Raw genomic sequence first — 7085 nt, 5'->3', positions numbered from 1 at the left:
TAATCACTTACGTAGTGTCAGTACCTCTGCACCTAGCTGATTCCTCAACCACTATCTTTTTCTCCTGAAGGACTGGGCTAGGAAGGCATAAAATTTCCCATCATGAGGAATTGGTTGACTAAGTTGTTCATCAGTCCAGGGAAGCAAGTATGTTCAGTTCTGTAGCTGTAAGTTTATAACAGTTATACTGACAGCTGATACATGCTATAGAGTAATGTCTCTAAAGTTATACAACCTGGTAATTCTAACTCTACCGCTTATTAGTATTGTGACTTCAGAAGTTTATAAATCACTTTAAGTCTTAGCCATCTGCAAATATCTGTTTATAACAGCATCTATTCACAGAGTTGTTATAATGATTGCATCATGATCTACATAAAGTAAGTAAATCTTACACATAGGAAATCTTTGATAAATGTCAGTTATGATTATTATACGTTGTAGTTCAATGTGCCCAAAAATAAATACTTGACTTTCCCTGATCCAGATTTTTTCCTCAAAGTAAGCTAAAATGAAAACACCTCTCCTATAAATTAGGAAATTAAGTAACCATAAAAATATGAGTTTGCTATGTTATTTATTCAAGCTCTGGATTTTCACTGAAGTTTTGCTTTTTATTCTTATTTATAAGTGTATATTCCTATAATGTCATTGTCTTTAATTAAAGGCACATTTCAACCACTGTAGTAAAAGAATGTAAATAAGTACATTAAAACATGGCCAAATCTACAAGTGGTTCTACCTGAAAACCAGGCTGAAGATAAGATGGTATCTAGGATTCTTCAGCTCTCAAAATAAGACATGTGCAATTTCTTTTAGTAATTATACTAATTGTGGAACATAAAATAATAATCTCTTGTTTAAAATGAATGTAATGAGAAATATGATTGCCTCTCACTTGAATTTCTAATGTCCTTTAAATGTGTCTTTTTCTCATTGCATTAAAATTTGCAGTTAAGCTTCAATGTTTTCTTAAAGCAAATTACTTTTCGGTTACATAAGAAAGAAATAAAACATTCCGGTTGTGCAAAGTTTCTTGTGCACAGCATTTATGACATTTGAGAATAAATACTGGGCTGAATGGGACTTCTGGTTTCTATATTGCACCTTATTTGGGGACTCAAGATGTCCTTTTGTGACACCACTCATACAAAAGTATCCATGTGATCTCTCTTTGATAAAGACTGTTGAATAGCAAGTGGGCTACAGGTAATGGGTCAATAGAGCTGGAGTGAAGAGAGAGTGAACTTTCAAGAGGAGTTACGAGTTCAGGTCATTTTCCTTCTTCCCACTTTAAAGACTTCACCTCCTTCATATGGTCCTCTCTCATCTCAATTTCTCCCCCATTTTGTTTCTTTCTCTCCCACATCTCCTTTGTTACCTAATCTTTGGGGTGGAAAATGAATCTACAAGACGTATCAGACTTTTTCTTTGTTGTAATCCGTCCAAAAGGTTTTCTGGGTTTTTATTTTTACTTTCGCGTTAACTGGAGTTGTCCTTAGAATTCCAAAGAGTAAGCTAAAAGAGAGGGAATTAAAGAGAAATGAGGTTAATATTAATATTTTATTTATTTTTTGTTTTTATTTGTTGGTTATGGAAGCATTCAGACATACAGAGTGGAGAGAATAGTACCATGAATTCGTGTGTGGTCATTATGCAGCTTAAACAATCACCAACGTGAATAATTGTTGTTTCATTTACCTTTCTCTATTTTCCATCTGTTTTTGATCCTGAAGTATTTTAAAGTAAAACCCTGACATATTATTTCACCATTAAGTACATCAATAAAGATTTCAGCAGATAAAGACTTTTGCTTCTGTCGATGATTTTATTCTGAAAAGTGGAGAACAGGCAGTACAATTTTCTTCCGTATTCTCTGATAACCTTTCACACTAAATATATTGCATATAGTTGTGAAAAAAACCTTGCTTTGTTCTCAAACAACAGTAAGATTTTCCTACTACTTATCATGCTAGCTGTGTTTACTATTTAATGAGAAACCATTTAGAGGACCTGAAATTCTATATTGATAAACTCCCTATGGTATAGATATGGTTTTCTTGTTTTGTAGTTATAACTATTATAATTTGGGGTCTTAGCAAATGCAATAATACAGGTGGGAAATGCAGCATGCAGTAGCATGTTAAATCTTCTTTAAGTCCTAATGTCATTAGTAAGATGTTTTAAAAAATCCTTCCAAAGAGTTGAACCTCAAGAGGTGAGACAAAAAAAAAAAAAAAAAAAAAAAAAAAAAAAAAAAAAAAAAAAAAAACAGGATACATGATGTGTTCAGAGACACAGGATCCTATTTGACAGGTTATGAAAAGGGTTCATGTTTTAATCCTAAACGTAGAGGGAAGAAGGCTGTCTTGGAGGAGGGAAGACTGAACACTAGTCCCAGGAAAGATGTCACTGTCATGCTTTCTCCAGCCACAGTTAGTACAACTAATTCCCAGCTATTGTAGATATAATGACCAACTGCACATAAGAAAACACAGATGAGGTTTTGATCTCTGTTTTCTTTCTGAGTTATTGATAGTATGAGTTGGTAGGTCAATAGACTGACCCCTGACCTTTGCACTCACTCTAAAGAAAGAGTTATAGCACATGTAACCTCTGGGCTAACACATGTTAATCTCAACCATAACTGCAACAATGCTGGCATTTCTGTGCCTGTTCAGGATCATGTTCATTTCTTTGAGGGCAAGGATTTTATCTCTTTTTGGTACATTCGTCTAATCTTGAGTCCCTGCTGGATGCACATTTTTTACTGGCTACTTCTTAGTAAATTCTTTATATCAAGTTTCTCTTCACTACATATCTCTTCAAAGGATAGGAGGGTGTTTATCCTGTGACTCTACTTTTCTAGTGCCTTTTGCTCATTTGTTTAGTTGGTTATAAGCTTTTATAGAAGATACATTTTCTTGATTATTTTTTTCATTCCAAATTCTACTCAAGAGCCTTTTCCATAAATCTGTTAAGATTAGAATTAGAATTAGAGTTGATAAAGAAGACATTCAACTCTCTTCGCCTTTCTCTAAGGATACCTCTGATGTTCTTGATTCTTTTGCTAAAATATTTCAAATGTGCCTTTGCTTAATAAACTCAACAATGAGAAGTTTTTCAAAATAGTCTATTTCATTATGGAAAGGCTTAATTTATTAGAAAGTTTTTTTTTTTTTTTTGTATAAAACTGCCTCTCTAGCTTATACCCATTCATTTTTTTTCCCCCCTTAGGAAAACCCTTTAGATATTGGTAGACATTTCAAACATCCCTTTGTTAACTCAGGGATGTGTAATACAGGTTACAACTCCTACTAAGTTTAATTACTGAAAAGGATCTTTTTGTGCAAAGCTACTCTCTTGTCTGATAGATTAAGTAAAATTAAAATTTTTATACATTAAAAAGTAAAAAAGTAACTAAAACAGAACAGAGGGGAAAAAGAGAAAGAGAGAAAGCTTAAGTTTCATCCTTCTAAGCATCTCCATAATGCTACCTGAATGTATTCATAAATGAAGTTAGATTCATCAATATAAATATTCACATACAAAATAAATGTCTTTGGAAAGTTGAAACATAAAAGTAGATTTAAAATATGAAGAAGTGAAAAAAATTAGAATGCTGGCTTTGTTAAGATTATTTATTTTATAAAGATAAAAAGAGTTATACTTCATACAAAACACACATCTGCTATTTCTTTTCTTTCTAGCTTTTGAGATTTTACAAATTTTTAATATTTTATATCTTTATCTTTATATTTTCTCATGATACCTTGTATAGGGATTGAAACATTGGCATTTAATGCTGTTTTGTAAATGGTTAGTGATTGTTCATTGTCCAGCAACGACAACAACAGAAACGGTCATATTTAGCAAATCATGACTGCATTACATTTTTATTCTTAATTTCAGAAATATCTATATTTATTTTCAAGGGAGAAAGCTAGACTTAATGAAAAAAGTGTCAAGAGTTCTAAATCTTTTTTTTTTTTTTTTTATTATTATACTTTAAGTTCTAGGGTACATGTGCATAACGTGCAGGTTACATATGTATACATGTGCCATGTTGGTGTGCTGCATCCATCAACTCGTCAGCACCCATCAATTCATCATTTATATCAGGTATAACTCCCCAATGCAATCCCTCCCCCCTCCCCCCTCCCCATGATAGGCCCCAGTGTGTGATGTTCCCCTTCCCGAGTCCAAGTGAGCTCATTGTTCAGTTCCCACCTATGAGTGAGAACATGCGGTGTTTGGTTTTCTCTTCTTGTGATAATTTGCTAAGAATGATGGTTTCCAGCTGCATCCATGTCTCTACAAAGGACGCAAACTCATCCTTTTTTATGGTTGCATAGTATTCCATGGTGTATATGTGCCACATTTTCTTAATCCAGTCTGTCACTGATGGACATTTGGGTTGATTCCAAGTCTATGCTATTGTGAATAGTGCCGCAATAAACATACGTGTGCATGTGTCTTTGTAGTAGCATAATTTATAATCCTTTGGGTATATACCCAGTAGTGGGATGGCTGGGTCATATGGTACATCTAGTTCTAGATCCTTGAGGAATCGCCATACTGTTTTCCATAATGGTTGAACTAGTTTACAATCCCACCAACAGTGTAAAAGTGTTCCTATTTCTCCACATCCTCTCCAACACCTATTGTTTCCTGATTTTTTAATGATTGCCATTCTAACTGGTGTGAGATGGTATCTCATTGTGGTTTTGATTTGCATTTCTCTGATGGCCAGTGATGATGAGCATTTTTTCATGTGTCTGTTGGCTGTATGCATGTCTTCTTTTGAGAAATGTCTGTTCATATCCTTTCCCCACTTTTGGATGGGGTTGTTTGTTTTTTTCTTGTATATTTGCTTGAGTTCTTTGTAGATTCTGGAAATGAGCCCTTTGTCAGATGAGTAGATTGCAAAAATTTTCTCCCATTCTGTAGGTTGCCTGTTCACTCTGATGGTAGTTTCTTTTGCTGTGCAGAAGCTCTTTAGTTTAATGAGATCCCATTTGTCAATTTTGGCTTTTGCTGCCATTGCTTTTGGTGTTTTAGACATGAAGTCCTTGCCCATGCCTATGTCCTGAATGGTACTACCTAGATTTTCTTCTAGGGTTTTTATGGTATTAGGTCTAACATTTAAGTCTCTAATCCATCTTGAATTAATCTTCGTATAAGGAGTAAGGAAAGGATCCAGTTTCAGCTTTCTACTTATGGCTAGCCAATTTTCCCAGCACCATTTATTAAATAGGGAATCCTTTCCCCATTTCTTGTTTTTCTCAGGTTTGTCAAATATCAGATGGTTGTAGATGTGTGGCATTATTTCTGAAGGCTCCGTTCTGTTCCATTGGTCTATATCTCTGTTTTGGTACCAGTACCATGCTGTTTTGGTTACTGTAGCCTTGTAGTATAGTTTGAAGTCAGGTAGCGTGACGCCTCCGGCTTTGTCCTTTTGACTTAGGATTGTCTTGGCAATACGGGCTCTTTTTTGGTTCCATATGAACTTTAAAGCAGTTTTTTCCAATTCGGTGAAGAGACTCATTGGTAGCTTGATGGGGATGGCATTGAATCTATAAATTACCTTGGGCAGTATGGCCATTTTCACAATATTGATTCTGCCTATCCATGAGCATGGTATGTTCTTCCATTTGTTTGTGTCCTCTTTGATTTCACTGAGCAGTGGTTTGTAGTTCTCCTTGAAGAGGTCCTTTACATCCCTTGTAAGTTGGATTCCTAGGTATTTTATTCTCTTTGAAGCAATTGTGAATGGAAGTTCATTCCTGATTTGGCTCTCTGCTTGTCTGTTACTGGTGTATAAGAATGCTTGTGATTTTTGCACATTAATTTTGTATCCTGAGACTTTGCTGAAGTTGCTTATCAGCTTAAGAAGATTTTGGGCTGAGACGATGGGGTTTTCTAAATACACAATCATGTCATCTGCAAACAGGGACAATTTGACTTCCTCTTTTCCTAACTGAATACCCTTGATTTCTTTCTCTTGCCTGATTGCCCTAGCCAGAACTTCCAACACTATGTTGAATAGGAGTGGTGAGAGAGGGCATCCCTGTCTTGTGCCAGTTTTCAAAGGGAACTTTTCCAGTTTTTGCCCATTCAGTATGATATTAGCTGTGGGTTTGTCATAAATAGCTCTTATTATTTTGAGGTACGTTCCATCAATACCGAATTTGTTGAGCGTTTTTAGCATGAAGGGCTGTTGAATTTTGTCAAAAGCCTTTTCTGCATCTATTGAGATAATCATGTGGTTCTTGTCTTTGGTTCTGTTGATATGCTGGATTACGTTGATTGATTTGCGAATGTTGAACCAGCCTTGCATCCCAGGGATGAAGCCCACTTGATCATGGTGGATAAGCTTTTTGATGTGCTGCTGAATCCGGTTTGCCAGTATTTTATTGAGGATTTTTGCATCGATGTTCATCAGGGAGATTGGTCTAAAATTCTCTTTTTTTGTTGTGTCTCTGCCAGGCTTTGGTATCAGGATGATGCTGGCCTCATAAAATGAGTTAGGGAGGATTCCCTCTTTTTCTATTGATTGGAATAGTTTCAGAAGGAATGGTACCAGCTCCTCCTTGTACCTCTGGTAGAATTCAGCTGTGAATCCATCTGGTCCTGGGCTTTTTTTGGTGGGCAGGCTATTAATTGTTGCCTCAATTTCAGAGGCTGCTATTGGTCTATTCAGGGATTCAACTTCTTCCTGGTTTAGTCTTGGAAGAGTGTACGCGTCCAGGAAATTATCCATTTCTTCTAGATTTTCTAGTTGATTTGCGTAGAGGTGTTTATAGTATTCTCTGATGGTAGTTTGTATTTCTGTGGGGTCGGTGGTGATATCCCCTTTATCATTTTGTATTGCGTCTATTTGATTCCTCTCTCTTTTCTTCTTTATTAATCTTGCTAGCGGTCTGTCAATTTTGTTGATCTTTTCAAAAAACCAACTCCTGGATTCATTGATTTTTTGGAGGGTTTTTTGTGTCTCTATCTCCTTCAGTTCTGCTCTGATCTTAGTTATTTCTTGCTTTCTGCTAGCTTTTGAATGTGTTTGCTCTTGCCTCTCTAGTTCTTTT

At 35.6% G+C, this 7085-nt stretch overlaps 1 long non-coding RNA gene across 1 annotated transcript in view; it reads right to left on the bottom strand.

Annotated features, from left to right (window-relative positions):
* Positions 1 to 1028: 1028 nt before the first annotated feature.
* LOC113224974 overlaps positions 1029 to 7085 on the bottom strand; it is a 29754-nt gene continuing 23697 nt past the window's right edge. Inside the window, exon 2 of the long non-coding RNA XR_003309593.1 lies at positions 1029 to 1518. This is a non-coding gene — a long non-coding RNA (uncharacterized LOC113224974). The remainder of the gene's footprint in view (positions 1519 to 7085) is intronic.

The sequence above is a fragment of the Piliocolobus tephrosceles genome, chromosome 3 (genome assembly GCF_002776525.5).
Source record: "Piliocolobus tephrosceles isolate RC106 chromosome 3, ASM277652v3, whole genome shotgun sequence".
NCBI classification, from domain to species: domain Eukaryota; kingdom Metazoa; phylum Chordata; class Mammalia; order Primates; family Cercopithecidae; genus Piliocolobus; species Piliocolobus tephrosceles.
Note: the sequence above shows the minus strand (reverse complement) of the source record. Positions and strands in the feature narration are given on the sequence as shown.